General features: G+C 37.2%; 1 protein-coding gene and 1 long non-coding RNA gene across 2 annotated transcripts in view; one reads left to right on the plus strand and one right to left on the minus strand.

Annotated features, from left to right (window-relative positions):
- LOC106081914 (uncharacterized) overlaps positions 1–2,014 on the minus strand; it is a 380,832-nt gene extending 378,818 nt beyond the window's left edge. The window contains exon 1 of the mRNA XM_013244184.2: positions 1,559–2,014. The gene's annotated coding sequence lies outside the window, so the exon portion shown is untranslated. The remainder of the gene's footprint in view (positions 1–1,558) is intronic.
- A 4,340-nt stretch (positions 2,015–6,354) lies between these two features.
- LOC106081919 (uncharacterized) lies at positions 6,355–7,169 on the plus strand. Its single transcript, XR_001220426.2, has 3 exons — positions 6,355–6,639; positions 6,727–6,789; positions 6,870–7,169. It is a non-coding gene; the product is annotated as an uncharacterized LOC106081919 (long non-coding RNA).
- The last annotated feature ends 12,644 nt before the right edge of the window (positions 7,170–19,813 follow it).

Genomic DNA, 19,813 nt, shown 5'->3' on the forward strand with positions numbered 1-19,813 from the left:
GCCTTTTGTTTCTCACTAATTTTCTTTAATCATGAAAAAGTCGTCAACGATTTTTCCAAATATGATTTCAAATGAGGTACATTCACTTAATTGTTAATAAAAACGAAGTATGTACACCGATTTTTAGATCAATATCTCATTTTGTCGGTAGGTTATGTGGCTTTTCGTGAAAGTTATAAGATTTCGCAAATCTATCCAGTTTGGATTTGTATGATTTGAAAAAAGAAAAAAATTAATTTATTTGCAAAATATAATTTTTAAGTGGTTTTTGTGTGACTTTTTCAATATTTAAATGGAATAAATGTTATTTTAGTGCATTCATTCGTCCAACAGGAAATAATTTAAAAAAAAAGTCAAAAGGTCATCACCCTAATGTACACGTTGTATAACTCTATTTCGACAGTACCAGACTTGACTGCTATCCCCATACATTCCATGTAGAGGTCACTAGCATCAGGCGCAGGCAAGATGAGTCCACTACACGTAATGGTTTATCACGATGGTCTAACCCCCCCTCCACTCCGTGAGCGTTCCTTGTGTATCATATTGTATCCATGACAACTATGCACGCTATAGGTGTTTGTCATCTTTGCCTTCTTGATCGCTACAATGCACCGGTTACACCTCTTCGACATTGACCGATGATGAAGGCAGCTCCGGCAAATCGAGCGGAACCAGGGTCCGGAGGGTTCTCTCTCTTAAGGCGGCAGCACTGGACGATGAACCAGCTGCGTTTTGGTTGGATACTGTCGGTAAAATTTAATTGGTTGTTGAAATGTACCATTTTTTGTTAGAAATTATTAGATTAACCAACAATTTCATAATACATAAGCCAAACGTTAGTTTTGCCTTCAAGCTTACTTTCTTAATAAAGGCATACAAGCCGATTACTGGCATAGGTGTATGTCTATAGTGGCATGGGACAGATTAATATCTGCAACCTCTTTTCAACCTAACCGATCGTTTAAACGAAGCTAATAACACTGTGGTATGGTCTTAGGTGTGGGAAATTCCAAATTTGAGTGATAGTATTTAGTCAGAAGGACAAAACAGAAAAGGCGTTTAGAGTTCTCAGATCTAACTCTAAGCCCTTCTAACATAATTTTGGTGGTAGATGGATCAACCAATCTCAAATATACATAGCTTGAGTATGGCTGATTGGCTGTTCCACCTATGTAGAGGGCATTTAAAGTTCGGCCCTCTCGAATTTACCCGTTTTCAATTGTTTTCTTTGGAAATATGCATAGTACCTCACAAATGTTGCCAGCATTAGGAGGGGAAATCCACCGCTGAAAATATTTTCTGATTGTCTCGCCAGGGTTCGAACCCAGGCGTTCAGCGTCATAGGCGAACATGCTAACCTCTGCGCTACGGTGGCCTTGTAATATATTTGACAAATATTTCGATAGTATCAATAGTTAAGAAGAAAAATGAAGGGAATATCGATAGTTTGCCAGCTCTAGCTAGTACTTCCTTTACAATCATTTGGCAACTTTTAAATTTGCGTAACGAATACAGAATACAAAATTTTAATTGGGGTAGAGATAGAGCTACGTACCATTTTCTAAATTCAGTACGACTCTCATCACTAGAGATCCGGGCATTTCATTATGACAGTTATTCCCTTCTTGGTGTTGTTTTTAGAAAAGTTTAGTTTTTTTATTTTTAAATACCTTGGCCTTTTAGCCCAGTACACACTTCACAGTTTACGCGGACACACTTTTGTAGAAACTTTTGATGTGACATGCGATGCGACAGTGCACTTCATTCACTTCCTTCCCAATTCCACCTGCCATGGATTGATGGCTCAGGCGAAGGGAGTTACTTCTATTTGGTTTTCTTGTTTGCACTTTACTTCACTACACTTTACTTTGATTTGATTTGTTTTGCGTCTTATTTGACCAGACAACGGCAGTCGTCTCAACTAATTTTTTCAACGCACATTACACACTTCAGCTGTATAAACTCCAAATCAAAAAAAGGAAACCAAAAAAAAAGAAAGTCCTTGTTTCGCTTGTGCTTTTTGCCGTTTGTATGGATAATTGGCTTTTTTCGACACCATTCACTACACCGAAATCAACCGCTCCGTGCTATGGCTAAAAATCTACTGAGTAGAACAGTTGTAACTGGGCACTTACGAACAATGTGAGTATCGTCTCGCAGGCCTCATGTTCTCAGTGTTCTTGCAGTTATAGCAGTTAGTTTGCTGTCGGCCCGTTACCATATCAGCTGTAAGTATCACAGCTTTTGCTTTAAAAAGGAATCAAGCAAGTGGTTGTTTCCGAATTTGGTCTATGTATCATACGTATACGATGTTGATGAGAAAACATGTGTATATGTATGTGTATGACTTCTTAATGTATACATGCTCCATTCAGTGCACAACCCAGCAAAGCTGGCAGCTTCATCAACAGGTAAAGCTAAGAAAATATATCGCGTGTTTTTATAGAATTTTACCTGCCTAATAATATTCAAATCCATCAACATTAGAATACATATAGCAAAGACAAATTCCACTTGAGTTGGAAATACTCCAAACTTTAACAATTTCAACATATACATAGGTACTTGTATGTAGCTCATACATAGCTGGCTAGTGTTTCAACAGACGGCAGTTACCGTACACAAGCACTTTAAGTACTAAACCATTCCCGCTTTTTGGAAGACAGTCATTTCCGAAAATTAACAATATGACAGTCCTGGACAGTGACAGGATACACTAAGGGGGGTAGTGCCAAATTGTCCAACAGCAAAAAATCTGTACCCAAAATGTACAACCCTGGTTGGCACTCCTCCTCCTTGTTTTTATTTTAATGCTATACGTAAATATATTATTCGTTTCACACAAAGGAAATTTTCGACAAGTTAACTTCTTTTGTGAAAAACATTGGACTTTGTTTACGATGAAAATACATGTTTTTTCAGATTAATTTGCCCTGAAAAAACCTTTCCTGCTTGATATTTAGAACAAGTTTTTCGGGGCTTCCACTAGTTTTTCTTCATTTATAAATTAATTTAACATCAAGCTAAATTATATATACATATTCTATTTAATTTTAAAATAGATTCTGCATATTGAGAGGGATGCCAAGTTGAACTTAATGTAACAAAACCAGAACTCAATTGTCTACCAATTATAAACAGTGTACCCAATCTGTAATTCAAACTCTTTCAGAGTTTATTCGGATTTATTTCGATGTTATGATACACAATTGTACATTAGAAGCCAAAAAATTACTTATGGGAGTTGTTGTTTTCGCACATTTCAATTCCTAGTTTAGTATGGATATTTCTTTGTCGCTTAAATATATATAAATATTTTCTTGTACCTGACAGCTATTTGTCTGTTGCCTAATGATTTTTTTTTATTGGACATACCACCATTTTTGTTTCTAAAGCGAAACTTTAAAAAGACAGACACATTATGCCCTTCATGACGGTGATAAGTCAGTGCGTGGTTGAAAAATATCTTGATAGACTAAAGGTTGCAAGTAACGCTTTTTGCAGAAGGTGTCAAAACTATAGAAACCTACTGTGTACGAGTTAGAAGGAGTTGAATTTAAATTTTTTTGAATTGTAGGGGATCTGGCTGATTCAATTGAAGGTCCTGTGGTGTCACAATGGACTAAAATGTCCAAGTGCATCTGTTCACACACCAGGGCTATAACCTATCCTAGCTACGTTCTTTCCAATGCAAGTGTTTGTGTGTTTTGTGATAGATAAATTTGTGTTTCCAATTAAAATAATCCTGTTTGCAGGGAATGGACAAGGCCGGGAAATGGAAAGCCCTCATACTAATTCATTTTACGGCCACAAGTCTTTCAAGATGAACCCTTATCCTTGTGTTTCGACCCAGTTGCTATCCCCTCATGACTTGTTTACATTTTTATACCCTACACCACCACTGTGGTACAGGGTATTATAACTTAGTGCATTTGTTTGTAACGCCCAGAAGGAAGAGAGATAGACCCATTGATGAGTATCGTCTCAGAATCACCTTCTGATTCGATTTAGCTATGTCTGTTCGTCTGTCCATGTAAATTTGTGTGCAAACTACAGGTCGCAATTTTCATCCGATCGTCTTCATATTTGCACATACTTTTGGTTGGAAAAATCGGTTCAAATTTAGATATAGCTCCCATATATATGGTCTTCTGATTTTGAGAAATATTGCAATTAGTGCTTATTTGTTAGCCGTTATTCTCCAAATTTGGCAAGAAAAAATTTTCTTATGACTCTTAATATTAATGGTGAATTTCATAGAAATCGATTCAGATTTAGATATAGCTGCCATATATGTATATCGCCCGATTTTCACTTCTAGAGCCACTGCAAGCGCATTTATTGGCCATTCTTGAAAAATTGTTCCACAACGCTTTCCTCGACGACTACCCCAATATCTATAGAGTTAGGTCGAAATCTAGGTATAGCTTCCATATATATGTTCGTCAGACTTTGAGAAATTTGCAATAATGTTGTCATTTGTCAACCGTAGTTATTACAGTTTGAACATATTTGCTCCAAATTTGATACGGATTAATAACCATCTGAAAATATCCGCCGAGGTCTATCAAATTGGAATTAGATATAGCTCCCACTTTTTACTCATAGGGTAGATGTACAGTTGGCACCGCCCGACTATTGTCTTTCCTTACTGATTTTAAATAGTCTACCATATAAAAGGCATAAAGCTGGACTGGGCCAAATGTTTATACTCCCATAGCTCTTCGGCGAAACTTCTGTTGACACTAAGGCCGGGCGAAAATATCATTAGCAAGTAAAAGCGTGCTAGCATTGGCCGGACTGAATCTTATATACCCTCCACCATGGATCACGAATGTCAAGTTTTTTAAACGACTTTTTCAAATATATATGACCTATTTGAAGTTATTGCCCGATTTGGACCGTTAGAAGTCATAGAAAAATACCACCTCAAGAATTTCAAGCAAATCTTCGAATAATTGCGCACTCCAGAATGCTCAGAAAGTCGAATTGGGAGATCGTTTTTATGACAGCTATGGGTTGCCCAAAAAGTAATTGCGGATTTTTTAAAAGAAAGTAAATTCATTTTTAATAAAACTTAGAATGAACTCTAATCAAATATACTTTTTTTACACTTTTTTCTAAAGCAAGCTAAAAGTAACAGCTGATAACTGACAGAAGAAAGAATGCAATTACAGAGTCACAAGCTGTGAAAAAATTTGTCAACGCCGACTATATGAAAAATCCGAAATTACTTTTTGGGCAACCCAATATATCACGTTATGAACCGAAATTCAGCCAAATTGGATAAGAAGTGCGGGAGATCAGTTTATGCGACAGCTACATCAGTTTATGGACTGGTTAAAACCATACTTGGCATAGTTGTTGAAAGCCAAACCAAAACGATCTGTGCAAAATTTCAGCCAAAATGCCATGACGATCAGGAACATATATACTTTATGGGGTCCCAGAAAAATATTTCGAGGTGTTACAAACGGAACGCCGAAATTAGTGTACCCCCATCCAATGATATAAAAGGTTATAAAAATGTTCAGCTAAGGCCATCTCACTAATGCTGGCGAAATTTGTGAGATATTTATTCATGTAAAACGTGTCGAGAGACACTCCTCGAACCTGCGTGGATCACACCACTAATTTATCAAAATTAGATGGAAAAAAGCCTTTAATGGCATCTCAGGGCTTAATATCAGAAAATCAGTTTATATGAGGGCGAAATTGAAAAGTGAGCCTACATATACATATGGAATATGGAAAAATAATATGTTCAACAGCATTGCAAATTTTCCCATGAACACTCCACTAAGCAACTGGGGCAAACTTCTCACATATCAATGAGTGCAGTCCGATTCAAGGGCCTCCTTTTTATAGCCGAGTCCGAACGGCGTACCGCAGTGCGACACCTCTTTGAAGAGAAGTTTTACATGACATAGTACCTCACAAATGTTGCCAGCATTAGGAGGGGAAAACCACCGCTGAAAATGTTTGCTGATGGTCTCACCAGGATTCGAACCCAGGCGTTTAGCGTCATAGGCGGACATGCTTACCTCTGCGCTATGATGGCCTCCAAACCAGTCAAATGCTTCTAGTAACAACACACTTTTTGCTGACACAGCTATCATGTTGTTAGCGATACCAGAAATACTTTTGAAACCAATGGCTTTTTTGAACATACTTGGTCTGTTGGGTTACAACTACTACTACTACGGGGGCACAATCTGTTTTTGAATCATATACTCATGAATTACTCAAATCTCCTTCTCTCTTCTCTCGCATCAAGGACTATTGGCACGAATGGGCTTGCGCTTTGCTGACGACACGACAGTTCAAATCATCGACGGGGATAAATTCACCTTTTGTTAGGCAGAGTAAATTAAGAAAATTAGCATTGAATATTAGTTGTCCGTAATAGATATTTAACTGGAAACTCCGTTTGTGCACTGTATGCGCACAATCGCACAATCGTACGCAAAAACCTACTCATCCCCAACCGTACATTTACTCCTCAAATGTAACGTAATGGAATTTTATGACGGATTTTTATGAAGAACATCCAGGTTTCTTCTTTTGATCTGTTGGTGTGATATCAAACGTGTGTGTAATGGTGTGGGAAGGGCGAAACGCAGGAAAGAACATCATGTATGTAATTGGTGTGGTGTTACGTTGTTCTATGCTAACAGTAAATATTTTTCGATAAAATCTTTTAAATACATTTTTGGGTGGAAGGAGTAATACCGATATAGACTTGTCGTTGAAATAACCGCAACGTGGCAATGATCCATCCAACATGTAAGTGCGCCAAAGGTGCCTTTTACCGTGATCTGTTTCAAGAACAAACTAGCACTCATGAAATATTATTACCTTCATAGGCTGAGACAATGTTCGGTATTAGGAGTTGACATCCCACATCAATAAGGCATAAAACCTTTATATAATTTTAATATCCACCCTCATAGAGTAACAAATTGCAGCGGGAATTCTTCTCTGATATGCAGCGGGGATACTTCTCTCAATGGGTGCTATTCGGTTGAACTTTTAATTCAATGATAAGGATTTTAACTGCCGAGTCTGTCAAAGGCGGATATGCTAACTTCTGCTCCACAGTGGCCTCCACCTCATCTGATGTACTAGTCATTTCATAGAAAAAAGTTTGCTGAAAATAACAAACACTGTCTGCTGTTCAAAAAAAAGCAAAAATATTTGCTAAAACAGCGGTTTTTGTTTGCCGAAAATGGGAAAGCAGACATTACTGCTGTTTCAGCAAACATAGGGCTGCTGTATTAGCAAACATTTCGTGCTGCTATTTCAACTAACAAAATCTATTGTTTTTAATAAACAAGTCTTCTGAAAAAAATGTGTATGCTCCTTTTTATGGTTGTCTGGTACAGTAATTTTCTGCAAACAACAGGCTTTTCAGCAGTAAATTTGCTGCTTTGAAATTACAGAACTACTGCTGTAATAGCAAAACTACTGCTACAATAGCAGCAAAAATTAACTACTTATATTCAGTAGACAGTGTTTGCTATTTTCAGCAAACTATGAGTGTAGTAGTTAATTTTGCTGTAGTAGTTGGAACAGTAGTTCTGAAATTTCAGTGTAGCAGGCATACTGCTGAAAAGTCTGTTGTTTGCTGAAAATGACTGCTGCTTAATTATGAATGGGATGTTAGAAGAAAAAATAAAATGCAAATGTGAATGTGTGTCTCAGTTGATGTTTATAATCACCATTAAATGTATACTTTCCAAAATCTTTTTTTCTTAACATTTAGAAACAAAAGGCCATGCCAGTCATGTGCAAATTAATAAAGCAATAACAAAAAATCCAAGGGAGCTCAGCCACATTTCGAAATGTATACCAATGGATGCGATGTCATGTGCACAATGAATCTGTTGATCAGGTAGCTTCTTTACAGTAACATTCCACAAATTAAAATCATCACTCCCATCAAAATTTCCAAAAAAAATACCTAAGTTGTAAAAACAAGTAACAGGCAAACATAAAAAACAGCATAAAATTTTTTCACCCTATTTTTGTACTTAAAACAGCAGATTTTGTTTGCTGATTTAGCTCACCGAAACATTTGCTACTACAGCAGCCCTATGTTTGCTGAAACAGCAGTAATGTCTGCTTTCCCATTTTCAGCAGACAAAAACTGCTGTTTTAACAAAAATGTTTGCTGTTTTGAATAACTAATTTGGTTGAGTACCATAGTACAGGGTATTATAAGAAGGAGAAGAACTAGACCCATTGATAAGAATACCAATCGACTCAGAATCACATTCTGATTCGAAATAAATAAAAAGTTCCGAAACTCCGAAATAAAAAAGTTTAATTACAACTTAACAAATTAGCAACACAATTGGATACATTGAGATTTCACAAAATTTAATTGATGTTTAGCAACATTTTCCGTAAAATCGAAATCAGTACTACGCTTTAAGCCTAGTATCTTTCACAAATTTTGGAACAGTGTTGATAATTTGTTTAATTGAAATTAACCTTTTTTGGCGTGTAAAGCGTTGTTTTGGTGGAAAATAGTTGTCAAGCCAAAAGAGGCATTGAAGCGCGCGTCCAGCAGACCATAACAGCATATAACATTATAGGTCTGACAACTGTAATATATACCCAGTGCATGACACGCGGTAAACCTCCCCAATGTTGACAATAGCCCTCTTGCAGGTGTATAGGGCAAGAGTTGACTTTCTTGCCTTTTCCAAAATGTTGGATTTGAAGTTAAGTTTCCTGCCTAGCCAAACACTCAGGTATTTTACGCTTTCAATAAATGGAACACGCTCTCCTCCCAAGGAGACAGATGCCACTGTAAGCAACTTGTATCTCCTGCGGAAAAGACATACTTCTGTCTTGTACGGATTTACGCCTACACAACTTTCGATAGCCAATTTCGCTGTCGCACGTAGAGCTTCCTGAAGTATATCTCTAAGAGTGCTGGGATATTTCCTCTAACCACAATTGTCACGTCATCAGCACTATTGTGGCGGTGCTGATATCGAGGGCGACGAGGAGTTCTTCAAGAGCAGCACTAAGTGCGATGCTTGATCTGAGACCTTTGCACTTGTACGTGGAGGGTGTTGTGTTGAGTACAGTCTTCTGACTGAGAGAGTCAGGAACTCGCACTCTTCGGATTTCGGGCATTCGTTAGTTCTGCAGTAGGCCGATGGCGTGGGGTGACTACATTGCATTGGCGTTGTCAAACTGATTCTTCTTCGATGGTGACTTGGAGTTTATCTTCTCGGAGAGGTAGATTTGGACTGGGGCGTCCGGAACTTCTCACAAAGTTCGGCGTCCTGTATGGAACACACAAAATTCGAAGACGTTGTAACGATGTCCGTTTGTCGGTCCGTCTGTGGTAATCACTCTACAGCCACCAAAATGGAGATATTGGCCCGGAATTGTATTTTGTCTATACGCGGGTTAAGTTCTTGAATGAGCAAAATCGGAACATATTTAGATGCAGCTGCCACATAAACCGATCTTCCAATTTTGTTCCACAAAAAGGGGATTTTTTCCCAAATTTCATTGAAACTGTGGCATGTTTAAGAATTTTTAATCCAAATATGATCCAGACGAGCCAATTTTTGGATATAACTATCTTGGTGGGTATCCAAAGTTCGGCACGGAGGTCTCGAGGACCTCGAGCTTGATTATCAGTTTAACAGTTTATAAACAGAAAGGTCGAAAAAATAAAAAATATCGTCGAAGTTAAACGCATTGAAAATGAATTGGCTACATCTGGACGATGCAAATGCAAAATTTTCCCATGAACATTCCACTAAAGGACAGGGACAAACTTCTCACATATCAATGAGTGCAGTCCGACTAAGCTCAATGGTAAGGGGCCTCCTTTTTATAGCCGAGTCAGAACGGCGTGCCGACACCTCTTTGAAGAGAACTTTTACATGGCATAGTACCTCACAAATGTTGCCAACATTAGGAGGGGAAAACCACCGCTGAAAACTTTTTTCTGATGGTCTTGCCAGGATTTGAACCCAGGCGTTCAGCGTCATAGGCGGACATGCTAACCTCTGCGCTACGGTGGCCACCATATCATGCCCAAACAAGTAAAAGCGTGCTAAGTTCGGCCGGGCCGAATCTTATATACCCTCCACCATGGATCGCATTTGTCGAGTTGTTTTCCCGGCATCTCTTCTTAGGCTAAAAAGGATATAAGAAAAGAGTTGCTCTGCTATTAAAACGATATCAAGATATGGTCCGGTTCGGACCACAATTAAATTATATGTTGGAGACCTGTGTAAAATTTCAGCCAATTCGTATAAGAATAGCGCCCATTGGGGCTCACGTAGTAAAATAGAGAGAACGATTTATATGGGATCTGTATCGGGCTATAGACCGATTCAGAACATAATAAACACGTTTGTTGATGGTCATGAGAGGATACGTCGTACAAAATTTCAGGCATATCGGATAATAATTGCGACCTCTAGGGGTCAAGAAGTCAAGATCCCAGATCGGTTTATATGGCAGCTATATCAGGTTATGAACCGATTTGAACCTTATTTGACACAGATGTTGAAAGTAAAAATAAAATACGTCATGCAAAATTTCAGCCAAATCGGATAGGAATTGCGCCCTCTAGAAGCTCAAGAAGTCAAATCCCCAGATCTGTTTATATGACAGCTATATCAGGTTATGAACCGATTTCAACCATACTTGGCACAGTTGTTGGATATCATGACGAAATACTTCGTGCAAAAACTCATTCAAATCGGATAAGAATTGTGCCCTCTAGAGGCTCAAGAAGTCAAGACCCAAGATCGGTTTATATGGCAGCTATATCAGGTAATGGACCGATTTAAGCCATACTTGGCACAGTTATTGGATATAATAACAAAACACGTCGTGCAAAATTTCATTTCAATTGGATAAGAATTGCGCACGCTAGAGGCTCAAGAAGTCAAGACCCAAGATCGGTTTATATGACAGCTATATCAGGTTATAAACCGATTTGAACCATACTTGGCACAGTTGTTGGATATCATAACAAAACACGTCGTGCAAAGTTTCATTCTGATCGGATAAGAATTGCGCACGCTAGAGGCTGAAGAAGTCAAGACCCAAGATCGGTTTATATGGCAGCTATATGAGGTTATGAACCGATTTGAACCATACTTGGCACAGTTGTTGGATATCATAACAAAACACGTCGTGCAAAATTTCATCCCAATCGGATAAGAATTGGGCACTCTAGAGGCTCAAGAAGTCAAGACCCTAGATCGGTTTATATGGCAGCTATATCAAAACATGGACCGATAAGGCCCATTTACAATACCAACCGACCTACACTAATAAGAAGTATTTGTGCAAAATTTCAAGCGGCTAGCTTTACTCCTTCGGAAGTTAGCGTGCTTTCGACAGACAGACGGACGGACGGACGGACAGACGGACGGACATGGTAAAATCGACATAAAATGTCGCGACGATCAAGAATATATATACTTTATGGGGTCTCAGACGAATATTTCGAGTAGTTACAAACAGAATGACGAAATTAGTATACCCCCCATCTTATGGTGGAGGGTATAAAAACCAATTTAATAGCAAATTCAAATAAGCGCAAAAGCTAAAAATGCTTGGAATATTTAACAAAAATAAAAGATTTTCGTTACAAAAAAAACATCCGGTTTCTCATTCTCCGGTTATAATTTATCGTATCGATATTCTTCTCGTTAACAGTATGTGTTTATCTGAATATATGCTTACAGCTAATCCTAATGATAAACCTTAATCAGCAGATGGGTGTCGTTTAGTGACTTATCGACCCGACAAACTAAACAGATGGTGACCTCATCCAGTGTAGAGGAGGGGTATTACATTGCAAAACGCAATAAATAAAGTGATGGCAATTCTTCTTCTGAAGCGTATTTCGCCTACATGGCCAGGACGTTCTTGTGCCGACCACATTAACTCCCTGCGCATAATCATTGAAAAGTCTGCAAAACTTACTACACACCTACACCTTTTATTCATTGACTTCGAGCGCGCTTTTGACACAGTTTCGCGAAGTTCAATCTGGAGCACGCTGTTGAAAAAGGGCATTCCTGAATGGTGACACTAATTAGGGAGCTGTATAGAAATGCTGAAGTTTCAGTCCGATTCAATACAAAAGAGTGTTGACCTTTCGGTATCGACAAAAGAATGAAGTAGGGTTGCATCCTGTCACCGACGCCATTTTTAATTTTATTAAACTCCGTATTATAAGCAACTAATTCTGAGGACCCTATGGCATACGCTGGTGTCTTAACATCGACTACGCGGATGATATACGCCTCTTTGCGCATCGCCTCGGGCACATAAAGGCGAATCTGGAACGACTGAATGAAAATGCTGCCAAATAAGGCCTGAGGATAAACATAGCAAAGACAAAATTGATGAGGTCATGCGAACAGCTGAGAACTCCTTAAGTTTTGTTTTGATTTTGCAATAAATCCAAATGTCAAAAGCTTGTTTACACAGCTGCGATTATTTCTAAAATCTAACAACGATATTTTATTTGATCCGATAAGCAACAAACCAGTGTTACAGCGATGGAAATACAAATACATATAAATCACATTTGAAAAAGATAAAGGCCTAGTTATGCTCTCGTAAACATACCGTAAATTTAGGAAAACGTGTCAGCTTTTTTGTTTTGCTTTATGAAAACACATGGAAACGAATACCGAACGTCTGTCAACTGTAACCAGAAAATAGAATTCAATAAAAACAAAATGTTATGTTCCGTTTTCGTGTCAGCTGATAAAATTTTAGGTTTAAAGAAATTTCAAAACCAAGTTCTTCGACGCCAGACCATCTCCTACCTTCAAGACATTTTTGTTGAAAAAATTGTTTTGTTTGAAATGTCAAATGTTCTACATTTACGAGAGCATAACCAGGCCTTGGGGGAAGATTAGAAGTTATCTCCTACTAGTGTTGGCGACATTAGCGCGGTACTTTGACATGTAGAAACTTCTCCCTAAAGAGGACAATTTTTCATTTTGGTCCCCCCAATTATCCCATTAAAATTTTGAATAGACATGTTTTGGTTTTGCCTAAATCCTAGGTTTGGCTTTTTCAAAATTAGAATAAATAGGAAGAGTCCGGCCCAATTCTGCATCATTTGTGAACATTTCCTAAAATTGGTTAAGCCGTTTTAAGACTACGGAACACATTTACAAAACAACAAACACAAATTGATATTTATGTATTAGATTTTTTTCCCAAAAAAAATCAACCGACCCAAAACCACGTTATAAAAGGCAAGATATATTCATATACAGATAGGAACAGTTGCCCAACGAACAAATTGAGTGCACTATCTATCAAAATCAGTGATTAGTGCAATTCTGATTTTGAGTGAGTTTGTACTGACTTCTTTCGCAGCGAAAGTTTCTATTAAATTATTGGGAAATCTGACGGACATTATTCTTCACCAGTACAGAAACAAAAGACAAATAATAACACACAACAAAGACAACATCACTGAAACAGAGTTGATTAGTGCCCGTTTCGTGAGCATTTAGTTACATTGGCAATTAATTGAAGCAAAATTAGTATTGGCGCATCGACATGTCGCTACTATTTTGCTTAAAGTGCCATCACTCTACATGTTCTTGTCTTATAGCATACTACTGACTTCGACTTTTCACACGAACAACATTCAAAATGCACCATAAAAATTGGTGACGAAGATAATGCGACGCATTCCGTACAAATGGTACTGAGTTCTATGAGCAAAATAGTAGCGACAAGTCGCTGCATCGAAATAAATTTTGTACAATTTTAAATGCAAATGTAATTAAATGCTCACGAAACGCGCCGAATCAAATCCGCTTCAATACTGTTGTCTTTGTTGTGTGTTTTTGTTTGTGTTCTGACAAAGAAAAGAATCCGCCAGATTTCGCAATAATTTAATAGTTCATTTCGATGTGAATGAAGTCAATACAAGGCTTATGACGTCAAATTTCGCTATTGTTAAAGTTGCACACATAGTTTGATAAGAATAAAAAAAACACATGAAAACCACTTTTTAAAGTAGCACTGTTATTTTTTTCGATTAGAGCGGTGCTCTATTCCTTTTGACAAATACACAAAGAAATCGGATCGGAATCGGCACTAAAAATTTAAATGTGTGGATAACAGCGGAAGAAATACCCCATTTCCGGCGAGCTACAACCGCGGCATAAATCGAAGAGTGCCACCGCTTGACATTAAACCGAGCCCATCACATATTTTTAGGTTATGTCATACAAAAATAACATACTAGTGTGATAGCATAAATGATGATTACATACGATTAGTAAATTGGCTATTTTGATACACAGTAACATGTCATAAAGCCTAGTACTGACTTCGACTTTTCGGCCGAACAACTGTCAAAACGCATTATAAAAAAAAAAATGTTGACGAAGAAAATGCGAACACATTCCGTAGAAGTAGTACTGAGTTCCATGATCAAAGTTACTTCAATTAATTGCCAATGTAATTAAATCCTTACAAAATGGGCATCAATCAACTCTGCTCAATGCTGTTTTCTATTAGAAGTTTCCAAAGAATGAAGAAAATATCACGAAAAATGAAGACGAGGCGACACCTTTTCATTTCAAGTGTTTTATTCAGACAGAAACAATGTATTCAAGAAAATTATAATGTATTATGTACATGCAGTAAAAGCATACTACATTAAAACTAAGTGTAAATTTATATAAATAGCAGAATGTAATTGTACTTGTGTACACAATGTTTATTTTGTTGCCAAACCTCCAAGCTCTCGAAAATTTCTCAATTTTATATTTCCTAATGGCTTAGTTAACATATCAGCAATAATTTTACTTGTAGGACAATATTCGTACCGTATGTTACCAGAATTCTTCTTGTCCTTGGTATAAAAATATTTGACTTCAATATGTTTGCTGCGGGGATCTTTTCTAACTTCAGCGTCTTCGGACAGCTTTAATGGTCTTCATAAAAAACCGCTTCTCCTCAAGTTCGATTTCAAAATCTTTTAATAATTTACATAATTTACAACTCCGCTTCGGTCGATGAAAGAGTGGTAATGTTTTACTTCCGGCTTGCATAGCTAATGGTAGCTTGCCCAAGTTTTAATAGGTAGCCACCGGTTGCATCTGCGTAGCCAATTAGTTCTACGGTTTTTGTTCCCGCACAAAGCTTTGCATGTTGCATACCTTCCGGATATCGGAACAGACGTATGACTTCATTCCAATTAAAATGGAAACGGCAACTGAGATATCAGGTCTAGTATTACCGGCCAGATAAAAAAAGAGATCCAAAGCCATTCGATATTTATTCTCATTTTTAAAGTCTTCCCATTCATTTCTATCCTTGATGTAACCCGTATACATCGGAATAGTTGATGTCTTTGCATTTTCAATATCGTATTGCTTTATCATTTTGTCAATATATCCAGCTTGAGACATGTATGAGTCCATCAGAATCTCTCTCAATTTCAATTCCTAGATAGAGTTTCACTTCCTTTACTGTCTCATTACTTTTTGCTGCTACAATTATGTCATCAACATAAATGTAACTCCCATCAGCTTCTTTAACATTCAGGCAATTGTCAGGCAACCCCCTTCTAAATCCGAATTTTTCAAGAGCTTGATGAATTCGCTGATTCCATCCTCTTCCAGATTGTTTGAGACCATAAATACTTCTGTTCAACCGGCACACAAGATTTTCTTTTCCTTTTTGTTGAAATCCTTTAGGTTGGCTTATATATATTTCCTTATCGATGCTGCCATTTATGAACGCTGTTTTTACATCGATGTGGAGAACTATCAAATCATTGCAGGATGCTACCGCAAATAATGTTCTGAGTATAGAAGCAAAAATGTGGTCATAAACTTCGCCGTATTTTTGGCAAAAACCTCTCGCTACCAACCTTGCTTTATATCTCTCACTGGCAATATGGTGAGATTCTGAACCTGCACCTCCGACAGACATTGATTCCATAAACATATTATTTAACTCCGGTTCCTTTGTAAATGTTAGATCGTGACTTATGGTAATGCTGTCATCGTCCGGATTTAGTAAACGATATCCCTTTGTCTTATCGAAATAGCCAACAAAAATATATTTCTTTGAAACGGCATCTATCTTTTGTCGGTGTTTCTTCGTTACATGTGCATAAGCGACTGAACCGAATATTTTTGCATGCTGAAAACTAGGTTACGTTGAAAACTAGGTTAGGTTGAAAACGAGGTTACGTTGAAAACTATCCTTCGTATGACGTAATTCCGGTAGTAGTTGACGGTAGACGATTCTGAAGATAATTGGCTGTATTGACCGCCCCAGCCCAATATTTTATTTCCATTTTCACATCAAATAACATACACCTTGCCATCTCCATCAAACTTCTGCTCTTCCTTTTAGCAACACCATTTTGTTCCGGGGCGTATGGTGCAGTGAGCTGATGGACTATTCCTTTATTCTTGAGAAACTTTTGTATATCTTTGCCACAAAATTCACCACCTCTATCAGTTCTGAATATTTTCATGTGTTTGCCAGTCTCTGTGTATGCGACAAATTCTATAAGTGTAAAGAAATAACCACTAGAAACGAACGATCCCTAGGGGTACAATTCTGCATGGGACCACACAGATCACTATGTATCAAGTCCATGGTATTAAACGGTTTTAAAAGTTTTCTGGTCATTTTCACTTTTAAACATACCTCGCATTTCTTGTCACAACTGCAGTGGTCAAGATAAAACCTGCCATCACAGCTTCCGTATCACGGTGACCAAGCCGTCGATGCCATGCATGGATACACGAGCTCATCCAGGCAACATGTCTCCCATCAATAGCAGACAGATTCTCTTCCAATGTAGCACTTGCAAATAACTAACCTCGTAATGTTATCACACACTTCTCACTTTCAAACTTTACGGTGAATCCTCTTTAGTTAATTTTGAAACAGATAGGAAGCTTCCTTCAAGAGTTGGCATGAAAAGGACTTTCTTTACCATTATATCCTTTTGTCGGCCAAACATTTTTCCTTCGCCAATACCTTCAGATTTGAGTGACGTAACATCAGCTAAAAAAACTTCATGTCCACAGTTTTAGTCCAGTTTTGTAAAAAATTTTGCATTGCATGTCATATGGGAAGTTGCTGCAGTATCTATAAACCAGTTATTTTTACATCTTTTTCAACATTGGACACAAATTTGGCATTTTCATTTTGTTTTTTTTTTTTTTTTAATTTCGTTTCATATGGCCCTGTTTACCACAAGAATAGCATTTCGGATAAATTGTTTGCTTTCCGTTTCTGGTTTCAAAGCATCCTCTTTTTCGGTATGATTTCCCATCCTACGTTTGGCTTCTTGCATCAACTTTTCTTTAACAATTTTCAAAGTCAGATCCTTTTCGGAACGCACTTCTAATGCCGATACAATAATATTGTAATCTTCATGTAAACTTCCAAGAAGAAATGAAACGACCTTATCTTCTGGAAATTCTTCTCCAAGACCCTCAAGTCTAGCTACGAGTTCTAAGAATTCTGTGATGTTGTTCTTAATCGGCTGACTTTCATTCATTCTTTTCGTTGATAGTTGCCGAAGCAGACTTACCCGGTTACATAGATAAGATTTCTAATTCTTTGTTTTCAAAGCATCCCAATATTCTTTAGCTGTAGCCAACTTCCCAATGACCGCATTAGCTTTACCATCCTTTCCAAACTTCATCAGGATTCTGTGGTTAAATTGTAATATATGCATGTATGTACATGCAGCAAAGCATACTATTAGGTTGCCCAAAAAGTAATTGTCGGTAATATAGTAGTAATATAGTCGGCGTTGACAAATTTTTTCAACGGCTTGTGACTCTGTAATTGCATTCTTTCTTCTGTCAGTTATCAGCTGTTACTTTTAGCTTGCTTTAGAAAAAAAGTGTGCGAAATTTTAATATGGGTACCACATGTATTGAAAGAAATTAATTTAACAAACCGAATTAACGCTTGTGATATGCACCTTAAACGCAATGAATTCGATCCGTTTTTAAAACGAATCATAACTGGAGATGAAAAATGGATAGTTTACAACAACGTTAGTTAAAAACGATCATGGTCCAAGCATGGAGAACCAGCTCAAATCACTTCAAAGGCTGATATCCACCAAAAAAGGTTATGCTGTCTGTTTGGTGGGATTGGAAGGGTGTGGTATATTTTGAGCTGCTTCCAAGGAACCAAACGATTAATTCGGATGTTTACTGTCAACAATTGGACAAATTGAATACAGCCATCAAGGAGAAGCGACCAGAATTGGTCAATCGCAAAGGTGTCATATTCCACCAGGACAACGCTAGACCGCACACATCTTTGGTCACTCGCCAAAAACTGAGTGAGCTTGGCTGGGAACTTTTGATTCATCCACCATATAGCCCTGACCTTGCACCATCAGACTACCATTTATTTCGATCTTTGCAGAACTCCTTAAAAGGTAAAACTTTCGGCAATGATTAGGCTATAAAATCGCACTTGGTTTAGTTTTTTACAGATAAAGGCCAGAAGTTCTATGAGCGTGGAATACTAAATTTGCCAGGAAGATGGCAAAAGGTTATCGAACAAAATGGCAATTATATATTTGATTAAAGTTCATTCTAAGTTTTATTAAAAATGCATTTACTTTCTTTTAAAAAATCCGCAATTATTTTTTAGGCAACCCAATACGTTAAACTAAAAGTATAAGTTTATATTGGGTTGCCCAAAAAGTAATTGCGGGTTTTTTAAAAGAAAGTAAATGCATTTTTAATAAAACTTAGAATAAACTTTAATCAAATATACTTTTTTTACACTTTTTTTCTAAAGCAGCTAGAAGTAACAGCTGATAACTGACAGAAGAAAGAATGCAATTACAGAGTCACAAGTTGTGAAAAAATTGTCAACGCCGACTATATGAAAAATCCGCAATTACTTTACTCTGCTCATGTACACACACGCGCACAAAAATTTATTTGTGTGTATTGGCAAAACGTCTATCAGCTTGACGACAAAATGGCAGATTGCACCATATGATTTGTGGTTGTTGTACAAATGAGACCACATTTAATTGATTCGCCACAGAATAGAGCAAGCTCTAAACAAAAAATTACATGTGCTATTTTGAAAAGTGATTTTCATATGTTAATTTAATTTGTATCACACAGGACATGTACAACTCAACATGTGCTAAATTTGGCGTGTCATAAGACACCTACATGCCGTGTAATACAGCCTTTATAGAACTCAGTACCGTTTCTACGGAATGTGTTCGCATTTACTTCATCACCATTTTTAAAAAATTCATTTTGAAGCCAGTACTAGGCTTTTCCGCTAAATGCTATGCGAAATAATAAAATATCGATAAAACAATAAAATAATTAAATAAATAAATGTTTCTCGGAGTTCATGTGATTTTATTAAAATTCTAAACAAAATTTGCATTCCAGAAAGTTTAATCATAGAATAAATACGTTGTATGCTTCCGCTTTTAGTTTTGTCATACCAATTCCATGATAGCACCTGATTAGAGCTGGCAAAATATCGATGGCACCATCGATATTTTAATTTTTGACTGAATATCGATTGATACTTGCCGATGGGTACTATCGGAAAATTAAATTTTATGCAAAATTAAACAAAAATAAGCGATGCGACACTAAATGTATCCTTTAAGAAGTATTGGCGCAATTTTCATCCGATTGGGCTAACATTTCGTACAATGATTTCTCTTATAAATTCCAATTAACTTTATTAATCATGGTTTTACTTGGTCTTTGCATTGATATTGCTTCTATATAAATTG

Source organism: Stomoxys calcitrans, chromosome 5 (assembly GCF_963082655.1).
Source record: "Stomoxys calcitrans chromosome 5, idStoCalc2.1, whole genome shotgun sequence".
Classification (NCBI taxonomy): domain Eukaryota; kingdom Metazoa; phylum Arthropoda; class Insecta; order Diptera; family Muscidae; genus Stomoxys; species Stomoxys calcitrans.